The sequence below is a fragment of the Macaca fascicularis genome, chromosome 4, assembly GCF_037993035.2.
Source record: "Macaca fascicularis isolate 582-1 chromosome 4, T2T-MFA8v1.1".
Classification (NCBI taxonomy): Eukaryota; Metazoa; Chordata; class Mammalia; order Primates; family Cercopithecidae; genus Macaca; species Macaca fascicularis.
Window position 1 is genome coordinate 46,963,943 of NC_088378.1, and position 26,760 is coordinate 46,990,702.

The window sequence follows — 26,760 nt, forward strand, 5'->3', positions numbered from 1 at the left end:
CAATGCAAATTTACTTCTGTCAATTCCAGGAACCATGCTAACAAGAAGAAGACACAATGTTGATTCTGAATTGGCTGACTGTGTTTAATTAACTAAATATTTAAGGTTCATGTAGACACAGCCTCTGTCAGATTTGCAGAAGTAAATAATATCCTCTAAAATGGAAGTATGCTACATCTCCAATTCAAGACAAGCATGTGTGAATCCTCAATTAGGACTCAGAGTTTGAAGTGAATAATTTCTAAGTTACTTTTCAGATTTAATATTGTATCATGGTATTGATCTATGCATGCAGTTCCACTGTTAATTATAACAATGATAATGGCTGTCATTTACTATATATTTACTATGGGCTGACACATACTGTTAAAGAGTTTCATGTACATTGTCTTATTTTATCTTCATTATACCCCTATGCTAAGGGTATTATTACACTTATTTTACAGTTGAGAATGATTCTTAGAGAGGTTGGGTTTCAGAACCAAAATGCAGATCTAAATTTGATGACTTCTAAGTCTAGGAGGACTCACCAGCATTCTCCATTAAGTTTTATTCCAACTTAAAATAATACATCTTCAATAATATCTTCACCTAAATATTTTTACTTAACTTTAATATGTGAAATGTCTCAACTTTTAATGGTTCTGAGAGAATATAAATGAGCTCTGCATGTTTGTAGTACAAAAAAATGGCCCCAAAATGCCATTTCCTAGAAATAAAAAGTCCATAATTTAAATAATGTTGAAAATATGTATATTAAGTATTAATGAGAACAGCTTCTTGTAAGACTGTAATAAAGTCTCATGACAGACTGTTTTCTTTTGTTCTTTGAAAATCATTACTGTTTTTTTTTTAGAGGAGGGGGTCTCACTTTCTTGTCCAGGCTGGACTCAAACTCATGGGCTCAAGGGATCCTCTGGCCCCTGCTTCCCAAGTAGCTCCCAAGCCACTGTGCCCAGCTTGGAAATCATTAGTTTTAAGGAAAATAAGAACGTTACAAGTGAAAATCAGGTATGTATCATTTTCCATCTTTTGGTTGACACAGAATATATAATTTTGCTCAAAACATAAACTTCAGGGACTGGGCATGGTGGCTCACGCCTACAATCCTAGCACTTTGGGAGGTGGAGGCAGGTGGATCGCTTAAGCTTAGAAGTTCGAGACCAGCCCGGGCAAAACTCCATCTCTACAAAAAAATACAAAAATTAGCTGGGTGTGGTGGCATGTACCTGTAGTCTCAACTACTCAGGAGGCTGAGGTGGGAGAATCACTTGAGCCCAGCAGGTCGAGGCTGCAGTGAGCTATGATTGCAGCACTGCACTCCAGCCTGGGGAACAGAGTGAGACTCTATCTCAAAACAAACAAAAAACAAAACAAAAACAGCATAAACTTCAAGTAATAAGTACATACAATTTTATAAAAAACAGGGCTGGAATAATTTATTTCATAAGTTATTCCATAAAATATAATGTTTTCACTTAGCAATGAGGTAATACCTTTATAAATCAGACATTTAATTTTTATGGTTTAAAATAATAAAACCATTCTTATACACTAAGGGCATATCATCTAGTAGATGCATCAAATAAAATTCAGAAATAATATTCTGCTACTAGAGAATACACCAGAAGGTGAAAAACAGTGACTTACATAAAATTCAAAATCAGATATCCCATGGTCAGAACAAAACATGTCTAGACCATTAAGTTAACTGTTTAATTTTTAGGAGAAGGAGGCTAATCAGAAAAAAAGTCTTATCTATCATTTTATTTTAAAAAATCAATTTTGCTAAGTTTAACCTAGGATCTTTCTATATTCCAGCAGCACTTATTATCCAGAAAGTTTTTAAGATTCAAAACATTAACTCAATTATGCAAATAGCTTCTGTCAAGAAAATCTCTTCCTTCTAAATTTCTAAGACAAGCCTACCCAAGATGCCCCACCATTTTACCACCATTTTATCGTCTAGCTAGATGATATCCCACGCCATGCTTTCTCTCCTGGGTTGTGCCGGAAGAGCGTCCATCTTTGTGCCTAAGCTGGAGGTCCCAGCCCTACAGGGATCCCTCCTCTGATTCACAATGTCTAGTTTTTCACTTCAGTGGAAGACTTACTAGGGAACTAGAAATCATGCTTATTTCACATGAACCTTTCACATTTGATTTGAAACATGTTTGAGGATGTCTTTTTCTCTCCAACACTATCCTTGGGGAGCCTTTGACTAACTACTGTCCATAAAATCACGTCTCTTCTTGGAGTTTCTGAGACACACAGAGAAAGGTAGGTGGGAGAGAAAGTGAGTGATGGCTTCTTTTTGGAATTTATTGATCATATTTATGAACCATTAAAAATATGGACTATTTGTATTAGTCATTTTTCTACAGCTGCTTATCCTGGAAACTGAAAAGATTCTGCAATGGAAATTGTATGCATCATAATCTATTACTGAACATGGCATGACTTTCTCTTTAAAAACGAGCAGGATTTGGGAGGGTTTGAAAGTTTCTCTGCTACTCCACTCAAATTATACTGAGGAAAACAAATTCACTTTAAAAACAATTGGGTTTTCCAAGTTTAATTCAAGGTTAGATAATGGCATTTGTCTTGTTTTGTTAGGTGACACTTTTACTAAGCAACCTAACTCTTCCAAATGACATAAATTCGTGAGCTTGCATTTTATTACTGAAATGTATAAAAATGCTTATAGATAAGAAAACATTTTAATAAGTATGTTAGAGAAGGAAATCTATATTAAATGAATCATTAAGTCTAGGAAAATACTTTCTTTGGACTTCATAATATTATTATAAATCATTAAATGTACCATTGTATCTACCTGCAATTTTAGTTTAATTTCTTCAACAGAGATCTACTTAGAACTATAAAGATCTATAGTAATATGGTTAATTATAGCTACAGCATTTCTCTATGACTGTGTAGAGTCAATTCATTTTTCAGATTCTCTAATAGTCCATTAAAAATATATTACCAGGTTTCCTAATCAATTGATACATCAAAAAATGCAGTAGGAGAGTAATTCTCATATGCAAACAGTGAGTTATCACTTTATTCACTGATATTTCCTTTTATGGTAACCAAACCCACACAAAGTCATTTTTGGCACCCACTGCCAACAAAGGAGCGGAATTCCAAATACAGTTTTGCATTCACAGTTAAAATTTTCTCTAGTGGGTTTTGAGTGCTATGAAAGGAGTAAGATAATTGACTGGATAATAAAACTCAGGGGATATGACTCTGGCTTTCCTGTGGATACTGCTACAGCCCACAGGAGTCCTCCAGTCAATAAAGACAGACATTGTCTGGCAGGCTCATCACACTTTTCAGAGGGGGATCATGTAAACAAAGAGATTACCTCTGCATGGCTATTTCGGTGGTAATAGAACTAAAGGAATTGAAGTGAAAGAAAATATTACAGGGAAGAGCTGGCATTCTTCTAGAAGTGTGCCTTCTCCTTTGGCCACTCTTCAGAGTCCCACTCAAATAAGTTTGGTACCCAGTTAAATAATGTCCTCAGACAAGCTCCCAAAGGAAAGACACAGAAACAGCCTCCTGGATGGACCTCCTCAGAGGTCTCTTCAGGATAACGACTGGGTGGGATTGGCAGGAAGACAGGCTTGCTCTGCAGAAGAATAAAGACCTACAGTACCCAAGGTTGTCAATCTGGGATGTTTCGCTTAGAAAAACATTATCTCAGAAAAGACTTTACCTCAGGAAATTAGTCATTACTTGAGTGGTGGCAAAGTCAAGTGAGCATTAAATAATGACATCCTAAATAATGATGGTATAAAAGGACTGGCAGCAAACACAGCTTCTCCACTTCCAACATTTAAAAAATAAAACATTTTTAAAAATGTACATGGTCACTTGCTCTTTTCTTGAGGATTTGGTGGTATGACACTTACAAACATTTGGTCTTTTCTTGAGGATTTGGTAGTATGACACTTGTAAACAAAATATGTGTATTATGGTAATAATTAGTGAATGACATTTTAGAAGGGACATCATTGTGTTTGTTATTAAAATGCCATAGATCAATTGTAAAATCTTTAAAAAACGCATGAACACCTCAGGGCATCTCAGTTGTAACACTGATCCCACGGGTCACTTAGACACTTATTGCCCAACCACCGCTCAGAGCACACATGCTCAGAGAGTATGGGATGAGGGAAAAAAGGAACTACCAAGAAAGAAGGCATGACGAGTGCCAGAGTCCAGCTGAATAAAGACTTATTTCCACAGGAGGATTTTTTAAAAGGTGCCTTCCTGAGAGCCAAATTCATTATAAAGGCTTCTTTTAGTAAAAATTCCCATAACAACCTCAGTTCCCTCCAAAATGAGCAAGTTGCCACTATATGGAGAAAACTATATTATATATAATCCTGCCAAGCAATACAGAAAATTTTTGGAGAAGAGTAAAAATATTGTGATGATCATCCTCTAATTTGATGTAATTAAAATCTAGTTTGATATTTAAAACCTAATGAGAAACAATCATATTTTTCAATGTGGGCTGCAATGCAGGCATCATTGTATATATTTGTAGAGTTTGCCTATGTAGTCAAGATATTTATGATTTATTTTGACTACAGCATGCTGCTTTTAATATTTTGTCATACCTTTTAAAATAATTTTTTAAATTGTGATTTCACCTTTCTACTGAGATGTTTTCTCATTATATAGCAAAAGTTATTAGGATTTACTAAGTAGAGTCTCACATGAAAATAAACTTTGTCAGAAATAAATTCTGTGAAATAAAGCTATTTTAATTATAACAGTGATAATTAATTATAATTAAGACTGGTGGGCTGGGCGCGGTGGCTCACGCCTGTAATCCCAGCACTTTGGGAGGCCGAGGTCAAGAGATCGAGACCATCCTGGCCAACATGGTGAAACCCTGTCTCTACTAAAAATACAAAAATGAGCCAGGCATGGTATCAGGTGCCTGTAGTCCCAGATACTTGGGAGGCTGAGGCAGGAGAATCACTTGAACCCAGAAGGCAGAGGTTGCAGTGAGCCGAGATTGTGCCTCTGCACTCCAGCCTAGCTAGCGACAGAGCAAGACTCCATCTCAAAAAAAAAAAAAAAAAAAAAAAGACTAGTCTACTATGAAAAACAAAATACAACAAAACAACATTTTTCTCTCTAGATGGAAAATAATATATTGTTTCCTCCCTGATTTGATGACAAAATCAGTTTATATATGAGCCCATGGTCGGCCAAAACAGCTTTTCAAGTTTAATGTAACACGAGAATAAGAATAAATAAATTTTAGTTATTAACCTGTTATCCGCATATCAAAAAACTGCATCACAACCGTCTTTGATTTCCAAGATGCCAACTCTCCTCACAGGAGCTCATGCACAACTTCTGGGAATCTAAAAGATGAACAAGAAGATTTAAAAGATGATGACACCTGTCATGAGTTTAATAAGCATGCTCATTCTTCTTCACCACAGAACCTACCTTCCTTTAGGAAAGAAAATTTGGAACTGGATCTCTCAATAAGCTATTTCCCCCCCACAAGAAAGAATTTCCTTTCTTTTAACATAGTTTAAATCTTTTGAATAAATACTTGTATTTAAAAGGAATTCCCTGTAACAGTGAAATGCTAGAGTTAAAACTTCAAGTATCAGAACTAGAAATTGTGTCATTGTAGTCCATGATACGGTTCTGCCATAAAGCTGAGATTTCCAAAGAACATCTTTTTTTTTTTTTTTTTTTTTTTTGTTAAATTATACTTTAAGTTCTAGGGTACATGTGCATAACGTGCAGGTTTGTTACATATGTATACTTGTGCCATGTTGGTGTGCTGTACCCATCAACTCGTCAGTACCCATCAACTCATCATTTACATCAGGTATAACTCTCAATGCAATCCCTACCCCCTCCCTTCTCCCCGTGATAGGCCCCGGTGTGTGATGTTCCCCTTCCCGAGTCCAAGTGATCTCATTGTTCAGTTCCCACCTACGAGTGAGAACATGCAGTGTTTGGTTTTCTGTTCTTGTGATAGTTTGCTGAGAATGATACTGGGTATATACCCAAACAATTATAAATCATGCTGCTATAAAGACACATGCACACATATGTTTATTGCGGCACTATTCACAATAGCAAAGACTTGGAATCAACCCAAATGTCCATCAGTGACAGACTGGATTAAGAAAATGTGGCACATATACAACATGGAATACTATGCAGCCATAAAAAAGGATGAGTTTGTGTCCTTTGTAGGGACATGGATGCAACCAGAAACCAAAGAACATCTTTAGGTGTATCAGCAACTAAACTTCGCAGGTGAAGTCTTAGATAACCTCGTTGTAAATTTGTTTCTATAGTTTATTTCAGCAATGTTATAGTTTGTGCTAAAATTAAATTCTGAAATAGGAATCCAAACCCAACCAAAGCAAAATTCAGACTTTCCAAAGTCTAGTAAGTAATGAAGAAAGGAACTTTTCATATATAGAATTAATATTTATTCAAGTATGATCCAAAGAAATGCATGGAAGGTCAAACTACCTAATCCAAATAGATTAATCAATGATCTTAACAGAGTTTATCTCCCAGTGTAAAAGACCTACTTAAAAATATTATTATGATACCCATAATTGTATATTTGTTATTTTTTTAAAAAATTGCTCTTTCTTCCTGACAAGTTATTACAAAACTCTTGTAAGAATAACTAAAGCATTAAACAACAGTTAAAATGTGCTTTCCTGCAGTACCACTTCATGTGAACATTCAAAGTGTTTAAAGGAAGTAGTTTGCTTTAGTTTCCCCCTCATTTCTGCACATCACTGCGGTAGCACTTCAGGACACCCTGTGCACTTGAGACATGAATCATTATAAGCAAGTAGGCCCACTCGGTTCCTCAAAAGACACAAAAGGTGCAAAAATAGCTTCTGCAATTGAAGGAAGAACCACGTCAGTAACCAGATGAATGTGGGTGGTCACATAAGATTCTGGTGCTGCAAAGGGCAAATTATTAAGCAAATGCTAGATTTATTTTCTTTTTTAAACTTTATTCTTCTTGCCTGAAATCAACGGTTTGCTGGTACCCAAAGTGACACCTAACAAGGTCTACTATTCTCAAAATTGAAACTTTCATCAACGCTAAAGAGCATGATTCATTAACATAGAAGGAATAGAGGCGATATCCTAAAAAATACACATTTTCTATAAGATAATTAACTGTAGGTTTAACACACTAAATATCACATCTTTTTTAAAAAATCAAATAAAAGCACTTCAAAAAACACCACAAAAACTATAATCTAGTCTAAAGTAAAGCATGGCATTCCTCAAAAAAAAAAAAAAAAAAAAAAAGAGAAAGAAAGAAAGAAAAAAGAAATCACTGAGTTATTTTGTACTCCAAACAAAATATACCCAAGACATAAATGGGCCAATGTTCTAAAGAGACAGATATTTATAGGGAGCCTTAACTTGCAGTAGTCAGTGACTACCTCTGACTGGTAATCTCACAGTCACCAAATTAAGAGGCAAGAAGGTAAAAGAAGAGCTTAATTTTCAGTAGGCCAGCCAATCTCCCTTCCCCTACAGAAATCATCATTCCTACCAGCAGCATCCACAGGCAAAACAGAGCACGTGAGTGCCCCCCAACAAGCTGTGATGGGACAGCATTCCCAGTTCTGACTCGCTTTTCCAGTCTTACTTTCTAAGATGATGGCTACTGGAAATGGTAAACATTCCTTTCATGACATGTACATGTATTTGAAATTATAGATTACAGATGATTCCCCATTTCACCTGGTAAGAGGATTCGAAAACTGTTTCTGTTGCATCACTCATGACCTTTTAAATGTTTGGGTTTCTCTTGAAGAAGAGAATGGTAATCATGTTATACTTATCTTTACCTTACAGAAAGTTCCAGATAATTAGTGTGATTTTAAAGCAAAGATGCAAATGATATTAACATGAAAGATATGATATCAATTTCGGCATTTCTGCACAAATCATTTTGTTATAAATTGAAATCAATAATGGCCTCTACAATGGGACTTGGTTATTGTTATTATTGAAATGGAGATATGGAGATGCCATCTCAGAAATTTATTTTTTGCATTAATTTTAAGTGAGTTTTTGTGTCTCTATTTCTCCATCAAAATAAAAGAAAAACCTTTCATCAAACAGCTCTTGAGAATGTATTATGACAACTCATGCTCCTATTCTCAAGAAATCAACAGTTTACATAGTATGTTATTAAAGAAATGGACTAAAGGAGGAAAGATGATTATTTCTTTAACTTTGCTTTTAGGTTGTTAGATTCACAAGAACTTACCAGGTAATGAAACCTTAATATTTAATAAAACAAACAAGTTTTCAGAAATAGTGCTAATGAATCTTGATAAATATCCCAAGGTCATTTAAAATTCCTTCCTAAATATGAGGTAAAAATTATATTTCACTGTACCACATACAGGATGGTTTTTCTGTCGACCTGCAGGTTGAAAGAGACCCTTGAAAATATTTTCCAATCCTCCATCTCCTATTTGTAATAAACACTTGGAAGATTTGAGTATTACTGTTTCTATCCCAGTGGTTTCTCAGCCTTCCCATTCTTAGAAGAGAAAAAATCCTTGGCATTAGTTACTTGTTCTTGGATGCTTATGGGTTATTACTATTAAGCTAAGCAAGAGTCAAGCTACTGATTGATAGATGATAGATAGACATTTAAGAAATATCCATTGTTAGTGGGATTGTCTTTTTCCATTCTCTACTTTTCCAAATTGTTTCAAAACAAGTTATAGTTAATGCTTTAATATGACTCTTACATGAATCTAGCAAGAGGTGAAGGTTTCATTGGCAGAACTCGCAAGTACCTCCCATCACCCTTGTTTTTTCTGAGGTTAAATAAATATACACTATATCACAATTTTAGGAGAAGAGCTGATAAGGTAAACCAGTTACACTTTAGATGAGCATTATTATAATTAAAAACAGTCATTATTGGCTGGGTATAGTGGCTCACACCTGTAATCCCAGCACTTTGGGAGGATTGCGTAAGACCAGGAGGTTGAGACCAGTCTGGGCAACATAGCAAGACTCTATCTCTGCAAAAAAAATTTAGGCAGGTGTGGTGGTGCACATCTGTAGTCCCTGTTACTTGGGAGGCTGAGGTGAGAAGATCATTTGAACCCAGGAGCTTGTGGCTACAGTGAGCTATAACTGCACCAGCCTGGGGGATAGAGTGAGACCCTGTCTCAAAAAAAAAAAAAAAAAAAAAAAAAAATCAAAACAACAACAATGAAAATAATTCTTACAAAAATGGAAAAATGGCAAATAGGAACTGGAAACAAGATATGATAGCTTTATTTCTCAGTAAAAAGGAGTGTTTAAGTATTACATGTTTAAAAGAATGAACACTACTCTTCACTCAAGAGACACTTTACTCTTATAGTAGGGAATAGAAAAAATTCAAAAGTAGCGACTACAGATGGGAGAAGAGCACTGAAAGAGACATCAGTGTTCAAGAGATACTCCACCAATTTCACACGGTTTTTGTAGAGGCATCTTTTCCTCTCTACAAAAAAAAAAAAAAAAAAGACTCTAAATGGGCCCATTGTTCCACTTTGGAGTGCCTAGAGTGGCAAAGAAAGAAGAGCCTGGGAAGGACTAGAGAAGGCAGGTACAGGATAGACAACACACATACACACACACACACACATTGACAGGATAACTATAAGCTAGATCTTTAGAAATATTTTTGATATAAAGGTAATGAATGAGGTTGGTGATGAAATGTAAAAAAGAAAACATATTAAAGGGACATGACTAGGGAAAGAGAAACGTGGTAGTTTTGGAACATGGGGCAATTCATTCCCGGAACAACTCTGTAGAAGGTTTTGAAAAGTCAAGAAGGTGCGTGGAAAGAAGGATTCCCACAGAGTTTTCATAATAGGAGGCTGGGGCAAATTGAGTCCAAATTATCCAGAAACTGCCCATAAAAATGATACCAAAGCTACATACAGTCTATTGCTGATTCTCAGCAGGTAGTGCAGGAGCACAGAAAAGATAGGAAACAAAGCATTGCGTAAATTAAAACTAGTGAAAACAAACAAAAACAGGTAATGTGCATTAGAAATTGTAACTTAAGCCTCTTTAAATAGGATTTCTGATTATTCTATGATACTTTAAGACATTTACTGAATGCCTACGATGTGCCAGAAATGGGCTATATTTACACAATACAGAAAAAGAAAAGACAAGCACTGCATTTAAGAGCTCAGAGCTGGCTGGGTGTGGTGGCTCACACCTGTAATCCCAGCACTTTGGGAGGCCCAGGCAGGCAGATCACTTGAGGTCAGGACTTCAAGACCAGCCTGGCCAACATGGTAAAACCCCGTTTCTACTAAAAATACAAAAATTAGGCCGGGCGCGTGGTGGCTCATGCCTGTAATCCCAGCACTTTGGGAGGCCGAGGCTGGCGGATCACGAGGTCAGGAGATTGAGACAATCCTGGCAAACACGGTGAAACCCCATCTCTACTAAAAATACAAAAAAGTTAGCCGGGCGTAGTGACGGGCGCCTATAGTCCCAGCTTCTCGGGAGGCTGAGGCAGGAGAATGGCATGAACCCGGGAGGCAGCGGAGCTTACAGTGAGCCGAGATCGCGCCACTGCACTCCAGCGTGGGCGACAGAGCAAGATTCCGTCTCAAAAACAAACAAACAAACAAACAAACAAAAAAACCCACAAAAATTAGCTGGGTGTGGTGGCTGGAACCTGCAATCCCAACTACTCGGGCGGCTGAGGCAGGAAAATCACTTGAACCCCAGGAGGCAGAGGTTGCAGTGAGCCGAGATCACACCACTGCACTCCAGCCTGGGCAACAGAGCAAGACTCCATCTCAAAAACAAAAACAGAAACAAAACAAACAAACAGAAAAGAGCTCAGAGCTTCAGGAGGTAGTGATATTTGTGAATTCATTCAACAAATGACATAAATATAAACAGATTACAAGGGAGATTGCAAGAGGGAATGGTCACTCCTTTCTGGAAAGTTAGAAAAGGTTTTCTAGATGTAACGACACTGAACTTCATATTTAAAGAAAACTATATATGCTAATATATAGAAATGCACAGTTATCAATGTTAGATTTAGAAACAAATACATTTGTCAGATGAAATAAAAATACAAGACTCTACCATTCTGGTTTCTCTATGGTTGTATATACTTTATTCCAGTGTGGTGGAATGTTGGTTCATGAGGATGCTTGGGGAATAAGGTGTTCTAGCTAATACAACCTTATGGCTAGGTAAAGACCACAGATAAATCATTTTTTGTTAAACATCTGGTAGTAATTTATCTTCAAAAGTACGCTAGCTTTTGCCTTGAGTTAATTACAGTCTACTAACCATAGTTTAATCTTCCTTTGATGATTCAGGATCATATAGCGTTCTCTAGTCATTCTGCATCTTGGCTGTGCTTATCTGATATTGACCATGCAAACTTCTCCCAACATGTGTCCTTAAAACACATGTCATGTTTTCTAAGATAAGAGCTATCATCTAGGTTTGTTTCCTTGACCCAGTTTGACACCACGTAAGTCATATACCTGACTAACTTGATTTTAGGAGCAAATATATAACTACAAACTTCTATTACTATTTAATGTTTAGCTTATTCTAAATAATATAGGCAGTGTTTAGGGCTGTGGAATAATTTAGAAACCATTGAATTTAATCAATCAGGCAACTAACAAATGAACCAGAGAAGTCAAAAGACTTGCTTAGGGACCCACAGCTCATTATGATAGTTCTGGTCTACAGCTTAGGTCTTTAAACTGTCAAGTCAATTATTTTCCATTATCCACACTACGTCCTCTTATTCAAAGTTTATTTATCTAACCCTATTGCAGAAATCTATTGAATGAGTAAAGAAGTTAAAAATGAAGAATTAATAATTTTGAAATTCAAATGAGCAAAGATATGTATAATCCACAATCAAAGAAACAGAAAATAACAGTAGTTAAGGACCAATGCTCCACTGAACTGTTTACCAATTTTTATAGTAAATAAAAATCAATTCAACAAAAATTTTAATTTTTCCAAAATGAGTAAATGATAGAAAAATTAGAAGTAAAGATAATCAATTTCTACAAGCAGTGCATTATTTAGTATCCAAAGCAAAAATAATTACCTAATTTACAACCAGTTTTCAGTATAAGCTATTTTCTAAGATTTTTATGTTCTTATAATGAAAATTTTAAAGTAAATATTTTAAGGAGAGTTATGAGATCATCTTCCTAAAAGCAAAGATAGCTCTTTCATTGAGAGTCAATGGAGGTAAGCCCCTTGTTCACAATACCAAAATTTCACCTAGGAGACCTGTGAAGACATGGTAACACCACCTCCATAGGCAACACTTCTGCTGCATTGGTTTTGCAAAAGGGCAGAGCCAAGTAGATGTTTTGTATAATTAAAAATTTTTTTTGTTTTCTCTTTTGTGATACATTTTCTCATTTTTATTTTTTTTCCTTCCCTTCAATTTCCTCTATCTTATTCCTTAATATGATGGTAGGTAAATAACTACTTCTAGCCAAGCCATCTTAAACATTTACTCTTTAACTAAATATTTGGAGAGACAGGGATAAAAGCAAATAAGGTTTATTTGACTACCATACTCTAGTGAGAAGTATGTATGACACAACAAAGTCATAACTCCAATGTATTGTTTTCTCAAGTTTTATCGTTTACAATGCTTATGTTTACTATTTGGTTGCTGCAGATATACATAAATAAGGTCATGATTCTCCAATTTTCTTTTTACTCCTAGGTATGCCAAGACTAGCATAAAGAAAGGCCGCTGTTAACTTTGGATTATGTACACAAAGAGAACAGAGAAATCAAATCATAAAATATGCATTATATTCATAAGTATTCATATAACAGGCTGACCTTGCCTGAAGAAAATCCATCTTTGAGGGAAGATCCTCCTGCATCAGTGGAAATAATACCCAAAGCAATGAAAGTACAGCTGAAAATTTGAATTGCATCCCACATTTCATGGTACAAATGATTCTCAGATGTGATGAAAAAGAAAATTGTCTTCAGTCTACCTATAGTAGGTCTACACACAATAAAAATCTCTCAAAAACAAATCAAGGCAAAGCCTACGACATATCATATAACCTAATCAGACAGACCCTATCTACTTCTAATAACTGAGCTGCTGAAAGAATCAATTCTATTTCCTCTCTTGACAATTTTCCTAGAGAGTGGGGAAATTGGTCTGTGTGCCTGTGTAGAGATATACAACCTCAGGAAACCAAAGAACAAATCTGGACTCACACTGTCCCAGGTTCTATAAGGTACATAGGGTAAGTGGATACTATCTCTCAAGACTTCAGAAATTGACATGAGGTTAGCACACAGCAAATAACCTGAACATCAGTTGTTGTCAGAGATTAGGAACCATATGATCAAAAATGGCTTGAACAACCAGGAAAGACTAGACAGAGGGAAGTGGCTCAAGTGGAAGCCATGATTTACACAAATGAATTAACCAGATAAAGCTTTATTATTACCTGTGCTACATGGTTATTCAGGTACCTCCTTGACATTTTGATAAACTGTGAATGGTATTCATATTTTTGGTCTCATCTCGGAATATATCATTGCTTACAAAGTTTAAGGCTTAAAAAATTCAAGTTTCAAGCAGGCATTTATAAGATCCTATTGGGCAAATTCTGTCAGGCAATTCCAGAATTCCATCTGCAGGCTCATTCACTCAGTCAAATTACATTTTTTCCAAAGCTCATATATACTAATGTGATGAAATAAAATATTGCTAAAATGCAACCTTCATATTTCTTTGTTTGAATCCAGATATTACTGTCTCGTTTACCAAAAAAATCCCCACATATGTATAAATTTAAATCAATTTCAATGACACCAAGTAAGAATAAAAAATAGTGTGCATGTGTAGGATCAAGATAAATGAGACAACACTCTGCTTTCAAAGAGCTTACTGTCTAACGAGTAAGGAAGGCATATGAACAATAAGCTATGAAAGCAACAGAGGCATGAAATGGTGTTGTGAGTATACAAAGACAAGACATTGCTTACAAATGCTGCATTTAAGGAACACTATCTTAGATTTTGAAAGATGACTCAGATTTGCAGGCAGAGATGCATTTAATGTGAGGTTATTATTGTGACATAGACAAGAGAAGGGGTGTTGGAGAAACAGTCTGTGTGCCTAGAACATTAGGCAGACTGAGGTGATGGTGGTGGCAGAAGGCAAAGAACTTTAGTTGGCAGACACCGAGAGACATCAGTGGTTCTGAGAAGACAACTGCCACAGTCACAGAGACACTTTAGAAAGCTATTATATCCCATCTCTTTCCATCCCTTTCAGGCAAACTCTGCAAATGTATAGCCCGAAAAAGAATCAAGATTAAGAAGTAGGTTGTTTTAAGGCAAGGAGACTTGGAGCAAAGGAGGAAAAGATACAAGTAATAAGATAATGGAATAAACGCTTTTAAAAATGGGATACTATGCAGCCATAAAAAAGAATGAGTTCATGTCCTTTGCAGGGACATGGATGAAGCTGGAAGCCATCATTTTCAGCAAACTAACACAGGAATAGAAAAACACTGCATGTTCTCACTCATAAGTGGGAGCTGAACAATGAGAACACACAGACACAGGGAGGGGAACATCACACACCAGGGCCTGTCAGTAGGTGGAGGACAAGGGGAGGGAGAGCATTAGGACAAATACCTAATGCATGCGGGGCTTAAAACCTAGATGACAGGTTGATAGGTGCAGCAGACCACCATGGCACATGTAACAAACCTGAACATTCTGCACATGTATCCCAGAATTTAAAGTAAAATAATAAATAAATAAATAAATAAATAAACATTTCATTAAAGAATGGATGAAAAAAATTGGGAACCAAAAAGGAACTCAAAAGCATAGATGAGGAATCTGTGTCAGAAGAAAGCATGAAAATTTTTCTGTTTTAGAATGAAGGGAAGGAAGATATAATGAAGAAAGATAACTTTTCAGATAGAAAAGAAACTGAGGAGTTCCCTTAGATGTTCTTATTTTCTCAGAAAAGTAGAAGGTAAGGTCTGCTGATGGGAGTAGGGAACTAGCTTTGCTAGAGGGGCTTGATGAGTGGAGAACAGTCAATTTGCCTGGAGTATTAGTACTCATAGCAGTCTTAGGAAAAAAACACTACTTCTTATTAGGCCATTTAAAAAGAGTATTTTCCAAACTTTTCTCTGAGTCAATAACCATATCCAAATAATTTAATAATATATTCAAAACTTTATCTTTTATTCTAAAACAAAAATCTTAAGATGATTAATTATAAGCTATTATATATGAACAGTAGATTTAAGACTATTATATTTTTTTAAAACTGTGTATCTATCTCATAATTCTATATAACTACCTAGAGTAGCAAATTGTGATACTCGTACTGTGCTTCATCGAATAGGCATTTAGGGAATATTTACTGATGACTTGAATATTTACTTTTTAGCATCATTAGTAACTGAGGTGACTCTTCTCAGTGAATTAATCAATAATTTAACAAAGGAAATTGATGATGATTCTATGCCACATTTCTTTTCCGATACCATGATTACCAAAATATGTATTGCTTGATACTATGGGCAGAGTAAGGTGTCAATTCTAGTCTATTTAGCGATTAAAAAGGAACTCCATGTTTTATAATTTCTTAATTTCTTTCTTTCTCTTTCTTTCTACCCCTCCCCTCCCCTCCTTTCTCCCTCTCAATCTCCCCTCCCCTCCCCTCCCCTCCCCTCCCCTCCCCTTCCCTTCGTCTCTCTTTCTTTCTTTCCTTCTTTCTTTCAGACAGGGTCTAGTTCTGTCACGCCCAGACTAAAGTGCCTCCCTCTGTCTCCAGCCTCAGTCTTTCAAGTAGCTGGGACTATAGGTGCCCACCACCACGTCTGGCAAATTTTTATATTTTTTGTAGCGACAGGGTTTCACCATGTTGCCCAGGCTGGTCTCAAACTCCTGGGCTCAAGCGATCTGCCCGCCTTGGTCTCCTAAAGTGTTGGGATTATAGGTGTGAGCCACTGTGCTTAGCCCTCATGGTTTATCATTTCTAATCGTCTACTTAAAATGAACTCATATGGCAGAAATTTATCTGGACTCAAAATAAGGAAGAATTTTATTTTTATTTAAAATTAGCTTTATAGACATTACATTTTAAGCCTATGTCCCTCTTTGGGCTGACTGATAGTAAGCTACGATCTAAATCTGTGGCCGTCCTATAGGAAGGATCTAGACCTTCTAGGCATGTGTCTTGGTCACTAACATCATTTCTAGCTTCAAGTACTATTTCTACTTTTCTTTCCCATTATACTGACAATTAATATGTACACAAACAAACACACACATCTCAATAATGGGGACTATTAGAAAAGGCAATAAATGTAGCTAGAAACTGTTTCCAAAGTTGAATCTATTTGTATATTTCAATAGTTTGAGCAACACAACTGTGAAGACTAATTGGTTCCAGCTCTGTGAAAAATGACAGAAACTCTCTGAATATGTGTGTTTTCCTTAGCCTTCAACTGTATTGATTCCAAGAGAAGAAGAGCTTTCATAAATACAACAGAAAAGGTACATATAACCTAACTGAATAGGAACACTAATTATTTTTGCTTCTCTAAGGAACTGCTTAAGAATAATATGGAAATAATATGGTCAAATTATATTATCTTTGAGCCATGGTCAAATTTCCAGCTACTGTCAAAGCTCAGCAGCAGACAAGGCAAATTCATCTGACATATTCTTGGACATGGATAACTTACACTGGCAGATCCTACATACAAATCCTGTGCAGTGTACTGAAGCAGGTGGATGAAGGTTTTGTCTCTGTTGAACACCCATGGGGTTATAAAATCAGATTTAGAAACATGTACTTTAATAAGTTTTGAAGCCATTTGATCAGAAAGCATTACAAGTCTCAAACTGACCTCTACTTTTAAGGTAAAGCTTCAAGTATCCTAAGTGTTACTCCAATTTTAAACAATGAATTAAAGAGCCTGAAAATAATTTTCCATTTTCAGTGTCATTTTGATTAACCAATTACATGTGATCTAATTTGATCTTTCTCTTCAAATAAATGTAAACACTAAAGAGTGTGCATTTGGAATTCGTAATTTGGGTTTCAGTCAGCAGTTAGCAATATCTAATATAAGCATATTGGCTTAATTTCTATATTCTTCACACTCATATAAATAATTTGAAGAATGCAATTTAAACAATGCAACCAGAAGTTATTTGCCCTGAAAAAATTATAATAAATTTAAAAATGGTTTTTTAGTTTTGAAAGCAGTTTGACAAAATCTGCAGGCCTGTGAATGGTCTGAATTCATATAATTTTCAGTGATTTCTCTTTATCGATGTTATTTGGAATCTCACTTTCATTCTTTCTCAGATATCACTGAAGGGAAAAAATTTGCTTAAAAAAACCCAACCCATCTAATCAAGGATTCTTCATTAGCACAGATTGTCATCAAAATAAACAAAAGTAGAGAAAAATAAGCAAAAAACAAGTAATCAAATAAAAACAAAGGAAATTGCAACATAAAGTATTTTAATCATTTTGTCCAATTTCTATTAGACTGGCTCTGGTTCCACTGAGGGCCTCAGATAAGGTGCCAGAACTAATTTTATTGCAGCTTCTGCTCTCTGATTTTAACATGGATGTAAATTATTTGAATAAATATTTATAGATTATAGTGAGTCTTTCAATAGGTAACTAGCAATACAATATAGAGAAGAAAATGTTTTAGTAACATCTTGTCTATGTATATTATTTTTCAAAACTTATTTCAGCCCCACAATAGCCTTGTAATGGAAGAGGAGCATGAGAAAACTGATGCTCAGAAAGATTAAGCAATTGTCAAAGCAATTTCTCAAAGATCACACAGCAGCAGGTCACTCCTTAGCCTCCTGCTTCTCAGTGCAAGGCTGTTTCCATGGACGGCACATGAACATAGGTTTAAGATCCCATCTGCCGTGAACTAACCATGGGTGAATCCCTTTTGGAGCTTGAGTTTCTGCATACGTAAGATGGGTACAATAAAGGTGCTGGCCCATTTCTCCACCATTCTATGGGTGAGCCCACGTGGAGAGGACACATGAAAGTGACCTTTCAATTTTAAATTGCCAAGCAGTAGCATGATTGTTGCTGTCATTGATACTAATGAACAAAGCAGTTTTATTGCTGACTAAAGAAACCCAAGCTGAAGAAATGTTAAAGTCTAGGTCCTAACTAAAACTTCCTGCTTCACGGAGGGCCTTGAGTAAGTCCTTTCCGCATAGTAAACAGTCAGAAAGCTTTTATACAGTGACTACAGTTGACTGTTGAATGCCGCATGGGTTAGGATGTTGATCTCACCCCTACCCTGGACCGAGCAGTTGAAAATCTGCATATAATTTTTGACTCCCCCAAAACTTAACTAATAGACTACTGTTGAACAGAAGCCTTACCAATAACCTAAGCAGTGGATGAACACATATTTTGTATGTTGTCTGTATTATATACTGTACTCCTACAATAATAAGCTAGAAAAAATGTTATTAAGAAAATCATAAGGAAGTGAAAATAAATTTACTGTACTGTACTGTATTTACTGATCCCGTAAGTTTTCATCATCTGTTTACAGGATGAATTATCTGTCTGAAATGGTGGCAACTGCAGCTGTAGACCTCAAACTATGGTACACGTTAAGCAATTCAGCTTTTTCTTTTTTTTTTTTTTTTTTTTTCTGAGACGGAATCTTGCTCTGTCCCCCAGGCTGGAGTGCAGTGGCGCGATCTCGGCTCACTGCAAGCTCTGCCTCTCGGGTTCACGCCATTCTCCTGTCTCAGCCTCCCGAATAGCTGGGACTACAGGTGCCGCCACTACACCTGGCTAATTTTTGTATTTTTAGTAGAGATGGGGTTTCACTGTGTTAGCCAGGATGGTCTCGATCTCCTGACCTCGTATTATAGGCGTGAGCCACAATGCCTGGCCCAGCTTTTTCTTTCTAATGTCATGACTTTCCTCTGCTTCTGGGGAGCACTTCTAGCACTAGTAATGGCACTTCCTTTGGGTCCCATGGTGTTATTCAAGGTTTAAACTATCGCATTAAACATGATAAAAAAAAATGTGCAAGAACCATGAGAGATCACTTTTTATTGTGTCTGCAATTTGCTGGGAGACAAACCACTCACACGGAGATGATTGGCGTCACATGGCATTTTAAGTGGATGCTTGCAACACTTGAGCTCACTGCAGTAGCAACAGGAGGGAACTACAAAATTATTACGGTAGTACAGCAGGTCCAACAGTTAATTTTATGCAGATTTAATATCGCATCTTTACCTGTGTTTACATGTCTCTCACTGTGAATGGTGCCACATATGGTCTATGTATGTGCATACGTTTTGGCAAATTTTAACTTTTTATAACAGATTTATGTATATTTCATGGTAGTAGATGATCAAATAGACTAGTATCTACATATATTTTATACACTCATAACACATAACTTTTTCTTTTTTTGATGTTTCCAGAGTTTTTGATATTTCTGATATTTTATTTATTAAATAGAAACCACCTTAACATCACCGCACAGCTTACAAGTTCTGGATGAAAAATTTTAAAAAAAAATTAGAATTCATTAAACTTCATCTATCCAAATGACTCCAAACTGATGTGAAATATTTAGTTCTAAATGACTTCACAATACTTTCTTACATGGAACAAATAGTTGTAACTCATCAAAAGTAACAAGTCTGAAATACTTTAGTCAAGGAGACAGTAATTAGGATTTTAAGCTAATAAGGGCATAAATATTTTAGATAGAGAATAGAGACAATATCACCCAAAAGTGTAAACAAAATGCCATTCTTCTTGAATAACAGTTTTCCATTGTGTACATATGTGCTTGGGGTGCCCAAATAGTACGGACAAAATACTCCCTGATTCCCAATTTTGCTTTCAGTTTCAGTTACCCTCAGTCAACCATGGTCAGAAAATAGGTGAGAACAGTACAATAACATATTTTGAGGGTGAGAGACCACACTCACACAACTTTTATTACAATATATTGTTGTAATTGTTCTAATTATTATTGTTGTTAATCTCTTACTGTGTCTAAGTTATAAATGAAACTTTATCATAGGTATGTATGCATAGAAGAAATCACAGTATACGTAGGATTCAGTACCCTCTATGGTTTCAGGCATTCATTTGGAGGTCTTGGAATATATTCCCCATGGATAAGGGAGACTACTGTACACACAGGTCTGGAAAAATCCTCTTTTTTGCCACAAACATAGTGATTATATGTCAAGGAGCAATATTATAAATAATTCTGACTTGGGCTTCTAGGTAACAGTAGCTGGTGCCTGTTAAACATTAAAAAGGATTTTCATCCTGAGAAGCCATAAGGAATCTCTCTCTCTCTTTGATTTGGGTGGTGAGGAGAGGAAGTCAGGGATTTCTTTGGTCATTGCTACTACCGTGAGTGGAGACAGCCTGATGGCACATGTGATACACAGAGGAGATAGACACCCCAACAAAAGAAACTAGCTCCTCAAGGCTTCATAGATCTCTGGAGCAAGCTTTGGCTGAAAGCACACCATCCCTGTATTGTTGCAATTCATGAAATCAATAATGTTTCCATTTTTGCTTTAGAAAGTTCCTGTCAAGTTCCCTGTTCCTTGCTGTCAATAGTGTCATAGAAATGCTATAATTAAAACGCCTTGGTTGAAATAGGTTTGGTTGGCTGGTGCTTCTCCATTTCTAGGTCCACCTGCATGCCCATGAAGATGGCATGAAACCAAGAAATAGCAAGGTTGTATAGTGTTTCGCCTGGGTTGCAATTTTCTGCCTAACCTACCCTCTCAAAATGAGAAGAGATTATGCTCCTAAGTGCTTAGGGACAAGGATGACCTCATGAAGATGGGGTTGATTGATGAGGTACATAGTCTTTCGAGTGAAGACAGAACTGAGTCTCAATTCTAATGCACAATTCACCAGCTATGAGATCTTGGTTATATAACTAATTCTCCTAATATGTTTCTTTATTATGAAATGGGATACTAATAGTTATTATGCCAGCTGGTTGTGAGTATTAAATGAGATAGCACATGCAAATAATTCAGGACAATACCTAGCACTTGTAAAATGTCATAAAATATTGGCATTCTTATTTATATATTAGCAGAGTTAAGTTTCCAGAAGCTATAAATACAGGCAAACATTACATTTACAAAAATAGGTACTTGACTTTTATTATTTGAGCTATAGGGGTAACAAGTGTCTATAAGTTGAAAATGGTTATTTGATTTTGCATGTATGCAAACACATGTGAAATATGTGTTTATATCTGTAGCTTTTGTCTTAGCACAGGTGAAATATTGAAAACATGAAATATTACTTAAAGCATGAAATGCTGAAAAGGCAAACTGTTCTTAATGTATTTCATAAACTAAAAATTACTACATATAATATAAATGTCAAAATTCCTGCTTTGGGGTTTGTTTTTGTATTATGTCATAATGTCTAGCCATTAAATGTAACTCATTTTTTTTGGCTTGTCAGTGGGAAACATCATTCTCGTCCTAAGTGCAGTCCAGGAGGAGACAGCGATCTCTATGGTAGCACCTAGGTATCCTTAAAAGACAGATAGGAATGTGAATCTTGTCCACTTCAGGGACAGCCATTTCTTGTTGAGGGGCTAAACCACTAAGAAAAGAGGAGAGAGAGCATCGGGCATTATCTCTTCTTGGAAGAACTGAATATTCATATTGTCACTAGTCACTATTTAAGTGACTAAAAATTAGTAAATTTCTGGTCATCAGTAGACAGCTGCAGCATCAACATATTATTTGAAAAACCAACACCTGCCAAAAGCATGTTTTCCCCAAAACCTTATTGAAGTCCCCAATATCAGAGTTGTCAACTAACTTCTATAATGCAATCTGAAACTGTAATTAAAGTCCAAGATGGTAGAATAGCAAACTAGTGACACCAAACAGCAGGGGTGCCTCTGGGCTAAGATGCAGCTAGTCCACAAACATAGTCCCTTTGCAGTATAGCAGGGAATGATACATCAGCACCAGGCTCATGACAGGAACCCAGCATCACTGATTAGTTTGAAATTTTCCTTGCTCACTTGTGCATGAAAAGCCACATATCATTTAATGCCAATGAGTAGAATCTTCTCAAACCAGGGTCAAATTGCTAAAGGCTATTTTTTTTTTCCTAGTATACTGAAAAACCTTATTTTTTCCCAATAACTTTCTCAGAAATTAGACTAAGCAGCAAATATTTTTCCTTTACTTCAGACTTATGGTCTGGGCTACTGCACACCCAAGTAGCAGCAAAAAACACTGAAAATGTCTGCATTTGGCTGGTGTGGAATAAATGGTCCTAATAGCTCACAAATATCTGAGGAATTAAACCTAGGAAGACAGCATCACCACATTCAGCTGCTGAAGTGTGTGTCTATTACTTCAATTTTTAGATGACAATATTCAATTAACAACCATGATATCATATTAGTCATTATTAACACTTACTAAGCACCTCTGCCTCTAGTATGCGAAGTGCAGAATTCAAGTTTAATACGGTTGGACTCTAACTGCCAGATGGCATCTTCACTTTATTTATACTTCTCTATAAAACAATGGGTTCTTTTCCAAGCTAATCACCCTAAGTTTCTAAGTATTTGGCCTTCATCTTTATATATGCCCAATATGCTCAGAAACAAGAAATGCATGACTAATCATAAGTACATTTATAAATTTTCTGCTTAGAGTGATAAGCATCTTTTTTATGAGAATGATTTAATTTGTTGAGAGAGATTAAAATTTAAAACCAGAAGCTAAAATCTTAGAAATGGCTTCCCTTTAATATTCTCAGGGATGACAAACAGAAAATAAAAAAGAGAGAATTTGAGAGGCTTAGGAGGAGGAATCCCTCAAAATGCATAGAAGGTGCTATGAAAATAATTCAATGAACTGGCTCTGTTATATAACACTGGAAAGATCCTTCTGTTCTGACACGGAGTGTCTCTCCCTAGGCTAATCCAAACGGCTCAGAAAGGCCATGTGCTCTACCAGACAATAGTTTTAGAAGATCATAATTTTATCTTTTGTTGCTTTTTGATGTTAATGAGTAAATAATGGCATTTCTTGACAAATTACATAGTGATAATTAGGCAGAAACCTCTACATTTTGACCAGAGTGAATACTGTAGGAGTCACCTCACTGTATGATGTGGGGAACATAATGGACTGAGCCTGCACAAGGGAAAGAGGTCAGGGTAGCCCATGTGATGACTCAGCTTGCCCTGTCTATTCGGTTTTTATGCTGTCTGCAGGTCAGAAGAGAGGACCTTTCCCAGGGATTCACCAGGTATGAGGTCAAGCAGTGGCCAGTGTCAAAAAAAAAAAGAAAAAGAAAAAAAGGGGAATAAGGGAATACACACAATACTTGCAGGTAAGAGGTACTATGATAGCATAAAAAGAACACTAGATTAAGGCAAATGTCAGCACACCATAAAATACATTCTCACCAGAATTGCTTGAACCCTGGAGGTGGAGGTTGCAGTGAGTCGAGATCGTGCCACTGCACTCCAGCCTGGGCAACAGAGTGAGACTCTGTCTCAAAAAACAAACAAACAAACAAACAAAAAACAAAAAAAACAAAAGAAATTATCACTTGAGAGAGTTAGATAACATTCTCACTTGCGAAAGCTAAATAAGGCCAACAATCACCGAGATAGTGATTGCCCGTAATTACAAGAATCTAAGCTAATTCTCTTTTACTCCAGATCTAATATTTCCACAGTGCCTCTCAATTAGCAGATCAATTCAGCTCTCCTGATTATGTACCCTTGCATAAGTCACTTCCACTTAGTGGGACTTGGTTTTCCCATCTATAAAATGGACACAATAATTCCTGCCCTGCTGTCTTCCTGGGTTACTGTAAAAACTAAGTGAATCTCCATATGTGAAAACAATATGAAAATGAAAATCACTAGATCATTGTAAGATAAGAATTTTAAATCCATGGCCCTTCTCAATCACAGTTTTATAGATGTCCCCATCACAGGCCTTCTGTGTCATGACTGAAGTTCTAACATGGTTCATTTGTATTAATCTTTAAATGTAACTATATCCTTATCCCTAAAGCTCTCCACAAGTTCTTTTCTGTGAAACCACAAGATAGACATCTACTAATCATTCCACTTCACTATGCCATATTAATCTCTTAGGCTGGAGTATGAGGCCCCTGGAGGTTGGGATTCTGTCTGTATTTGTTAATATACTACCAGCTGCTGTAACAAACAAAATCCAAAATGCATAAGGGCTCATTCTCAATAGCAATCTAAAATGTGTGTTCTGATAGATGCATGGCTCCACACTGGGAGGAATTAAAAAGCCCAAACTCCTTCAAACTTACGGCTTCACCATCTGCAACAAGGATTCAATGTTCTGCCATGATTATGGCAAAAGCACAGAAGCATAGAGGGTAAACCAGGGGAGGGTTTGATGAGTCAGGTGATGAAGTTGCACCCAGGGACTTTCCCCCACATTCCATTCACTAGAACCCAGCCACATGGCTCATCTGTCTGTAGCAAGGCCTGGGAAATGCAGTCTAACTGTGAGTCCAGGAAGAACAGGACACAGGTTTGGTGAACAGCCAGCCAGTCTCTGCCACCCTCATACTCGAAATTTAAAAGATGCTTTCTAATGTATGAATGAACTGACTAGTACATCCGAGTCTTGGCCATGAAGTAATAAAGAAAAAAAAAAAAAAGAAAAGAAAAAGAAAACTACTATATGTAAATCATGTTCACAGCTCTAATTCATTTAATTTCACAAATCAGTTTGCCTTTCTTTTCCTAATACATGCAAACCCGATTTTAAGGATGAAAAATGACATTGCCAAAAGAAAAAAGAAAAGCATCATAAACAAAGCTTAAAAGTTTCTAAAAAAGAATCACTCCCTAATAAGGGAATATCATGGAGAGAAGAGAATCATGAACACAGACAGAATTTTCTAGCAATACACAAAGAAAAGATAAAGAGAATGTGATAGCTTCTACTTGTTGTGCAATTTACTTAGGGGTTTTACATTTTTATACTAAGAAGTAAAGTCCTGCCGTGTTTCTGTAGCTAGGCTATATTTTACAACACAAAATTCTGATTTTGATGCTTTAATATCTAAGTTGTTTTAAAATCAATTGAGTTTAAAGACTGATCAAATGCATGAATTAAAAAAAGATCTTTGGCATTTTTAAGTAAAGTCACTAAGTACAGCAAGAATGGATGCGGGGTCTTCTAAAGGCATCATATAAAACTCTGTAGTATGTACTTTTAAATGTCTGCATTTGACCAGGTCAAGATTGCTAGTGTATTTAATTCTTACTAAAAGAAACCTATGAAGTGTAAGGTTAAACTCCAACTGGTAGCTAAGTGCATATGCCAGTATTTCATCATCACCTAGAAGTTTCAGGTGATGAAATGCTACAGTGAATGCTCCAACCAGGAGGATCTCTTTACTTTACTGGAATTTGCTTCACCACACAAGCTTTCAAAATAGATATATTTCTGCTATTTTTTCTTACTATATTTTAAAAGAGAAATGACATAGGTTTCACAGATGCTGGGGAAATAATTACAGTTGCATAGGCAAGGCATATAATTAGTTGAAGAACAGGGTTAAAAAAAGATTTCACCTACACTGTGTGGGTACAAAGACTTAGGGTTAACTGTGAAGCAACTGCTGTCTGTATCTTTCATGGCTATAACCAACACTGAGACAAAAAAACACCCCAACTATATAAATATATAGTGTATACACACATACACGCACACACAACTCAGGACACAAAGAGAAGATATCCTTCCTAAACTCAAAAGCGCACAGATGCTTACACTGAAAATAAAGTCAGTAGTTGCCTTCACTGCAAGGGTGTGCAGCAAAAATCAGGACAGAGCAAGGACAGGAGAGAGAACAATGAAGAATGATTCCTCCTTTCCCATAATCAAGGACCGCAATTCACTCCCTGAGACAAAGAGAGATGACTTCTCTTCTTTGGCACCCAATGTATGGGAACATCACCCCTTCATGCACCCCTGACTCCTGGGAGTGGGAGGCTGAAAGTACCAGAAAAGGAACCAAATCATCTCATTTTCATATGAACCTGTTGAACTCCTAAGCATTTTAACTTCTAAGCTGAAAGAGCTCTTAAGCATGAACATCAAAAGCTGTTTATCACCTGTTTTCACAATCTCCTAATTCTAAGAAGTTTCCAAGCAAGTCTACAATGACAGAGTGTGGCAAACTCCAGTTCAAACTTTAATTGCATATAGAAGCACAATGCCAGTGTAGTTTATCCAACATGTATAAATTTTAATTGGAAAAATTTTCTCACAGCTTAAACAATCACACCTTAGTGATGAAGAGCTCAAAGGACTTCTGAGTAATTATAAATGAATACTATACGTAGTTGTGGCCTGGACAATTCCACTCAATTTCAGACAATGTTACACAAGTACTAAAGCAGATTGATTGAGTGTCCCACAAAGACAGCAGGTAAGAGGTGGTTTCGAAGGCAGGTACAGTAATAGGGTCACACTCTCCTGATCTGGCTTGATACCATGATAATATTTATAACATTAGGATTCATAACTCTCGTCCTTTCAGAGGAAGGTAGGTAACGT

At 36.3% G+C, this 26,760-nt stretch overlaps 1 protein-coding gene across 19 annotated transcripts in view; it reads right to left on the reverse strand.

Moving 5' to 3' along the window:
• Positions 1-26,760, reverse strand: part of HIVEP2 (HIVEP zinc finger 2) — a 196,659-nt gene that overhangs the window by 27,046 nt on the left and 142,853 nt on the right. For all 19 annotated transcript variants that reach the window (XM_065543468.2, XM_065543478.2, XM_065543470.2 and 16 more), the window contains one exon: positions 5,302-5,396. The gene's annotated coding sequence lies outside the window, so the exon portion shown is untranslated. The remainder of the gene's footprint in view (positions 1-5,301; positions 5,397-26,760) is intronic.